We start from the raw sequence: 2,720 nt of genomic DNA on the forward strand, positions 1-2,720 counted from the left end.
GTTGAAATATTATTTTTTTTTTTTCAATAGAATAGGGATTTAGGCTATTTTTTTCAGCAACGACCACCTGAATATTGTTCGCTGGGCCAAGGTGGACGTTGGCTTGAATTTTGGTGGCTGACCTTCACCGGTTGAAGCCGCCCGAAAGGACCGAACTCTAACGGAACTCTTGCGGTTTTGTTTTGTTTTGTTCAAATATCTATCCAAGGTTGATGATGGACATATTTGGTATTTATTGTCTTGTCATAAACCTTTAGGTCCTTTAAGGTAAAAAACAAAAGAATTAGGTCGGATTTTAAAACATAACGAAATGGGCTCAAATCCTACATTGAAGTTTTTTTAAGTCTTGGGCTGGTGGGCTAAAGCCCAATATTTGTATTATGGTATGCTTTTATTGATTAATGGGCTCAAGCCCAACATCTTTATTTAAAGAGTTATGGGGTTAGCCCATAGACTTGATCCAGTAAAAAAGAGTTTCAAACGAACCATAAGGCAAATGAAACTGACCAGATTAACCCAAAAGCGGTTCAGATGAACAAATTCATGGGTTGAACCGACCAGGTCGGGTCAATTCGAAAACACGACCCAATAACCTGGAATTTGACCCATTTAAGTTTTCCGACAGGTCACCGGGAAACATCACCGGCATTGAGCGGTGTATACTAGGAAAGTATTATAAAAAAATAACCTTAAAGGGCTTGTTTGGATTCTGGTTCTCTTTGGCTTTCTATTTAAATTGTTTTAAATGACATTTTAAGGGCGTTTTAAGATCGAATTGAAATCTGTTTTTTGCGTTGGATTCATCGTTTTGGGCCACATTAAATGATCTAATTTATTTTATGACATATTTATTTGGAATTTTATTTTATATTTGTGTTTAGTCATAGAACCAAGAGGCCATTGATTAATATTTTAAAAAATAACTATGTTATTGGTTACCATGAGATTGAGAATGGCTTTATAAATGATTTATGTTAAAATAAAACTGGGTCTAAGCTTTCGCACACTATTAGCTGCATTGTAAATTTTTAAGAAATCATAAAACAGTGGGGTGGAATCCACCAAAGTGGCACGTCTTATTCATCTATGATTTTTCTCAGGGCAACAAAGTTTGTAACATTTGTCCAAAGGTGATGCCACCTAAGTTAAAGACTAACAGAGCTACATGGAGGACTAAGATCCGGGTTGCCGATTATTCATGAGTGGAATTTCCCAAACAATTTCATTTTTTTTAATCACACGGATCTATGTAGCTGACCCCATTTAGTTGGAATAAGGTTGAGATGTGTTGTTGTTGTTGTAGTGACACATTTTGAATGTATGCTCCTGAACATAAAGATGCACATTTCCAATAGGAATGATATGATAGGATTGAGTGGTACCCACCAAAGTGGTGCATTCAATTCGATTATATCTTTCCCAATAGTAAATGTGACTTTTTCCCAAAGGAGATATCATCAAGGTTGGAGCATAATTATCCACATGTTAGGAAGAGAAATTGACCTAGGAGTTGTTTTTCCCAAAGAAAATTTAATTTTTCAAATGTTATTCATGATGCACTAAATACCCTCCCTAGTCAATAAGGTTATCTAGACTACCCACATTGCACTGACGGAGAATTTGAGCTTAAACAAGAGGAAGAAAAATTGAAGCAAAACAAGTTTGAGAGTGCAAATGCAACATTCCACAAGGGATATTTTGGTGGACCAAGTAGAAAGACACATAAAATTTTCTAAGAATAAGAACTTCAAGACATATTACAAGACTAAAGGCTTTTAAGAGCTTGAGACATCTCAAAATGCTTAGGATGAAGAGAAACAGAAAACACAGAGTGTTACTGGTGCCACAAGAAGGATTGTTTCATTTTCAAGAAATGTTTAGAAAAGAAAAAGAATTTCGAGGCTAATAAACAGGAGGATGCCAAGAAAGGGTGAGGTGGACTGTTCGTCAGGAATTAAGAGCAAGTAGAAGTTAATGTCATTAAAGTGGTTAGGATTATGCTTATGTTTTAGCATTTACTTTATGCAAGTAATTCCATTTATTAATTGTTTTATGTGCACAACCCGAAGGACTGTGGTTATGTTGGAGAAATCCTTGGTCGTGGAGAGGTTTGGGTCCTAATCCGAAGGACTATGACTGGGTAGTGTAAAAACCTGATTCTTACATGAAAAAATAATCAAATAGTGGAGAATTCCATGATTAGGTGGACTACATGAGAGGATATAGGATTGAGGAGGATCCGAACATCTATAAATCGATTGTCAATCAGTGGCTCTCTACCTCCTTGTAAGTAGCTTTGCTACTTTTTCAATCATTTGCTTGCATCACTAACATCTTAATTCTTATCTTTTGCAGTCATTTACTTGAACAAGTGATCAGTCAAAGTTGTGAAATTGTTTCAATAAGAGAGAAAGTCTCAAATCCAATTCGAACCTCCTCTTGGATGATGCCATTCGATTCAACAAATAGTAGCAAATCAAATTTCCTTATAAATAATTTTAACAATTTCGAGGATGACATTGGTTCCTATGGAGAAGGAAGATCAAGTTGTAAGATCAACCATTGTTATTAATTGATCAACAAAAACCAATGGAGAAGTCATATGAAGACATCATAAACCATATGATTAGGGTGAGTGGATAATCAAGATGATGATTTCTTCGCCAACTGATATAGCTGATGGAGATATCAAAATTTGGAGCAAATCAATTTGGACTAGG

The sequence above is a fragment of the Macadamia integrifolia genome, unplaced genomic scaffold (genome assembly GCF_013358625.1).
Source record: "Macadamia integrifolia cultivar HAES 741 unplaced genomic scaffold, SCU_Mint_v3 scaffold2310, whole genome shotgun sequence".
Lineage (NCBI taxonomy): Eukaryota > Viridiplantae > Streptophyta > Magnoliopsida > Proteales > Proteaceae > Macadamia > Macadamia integrifolia.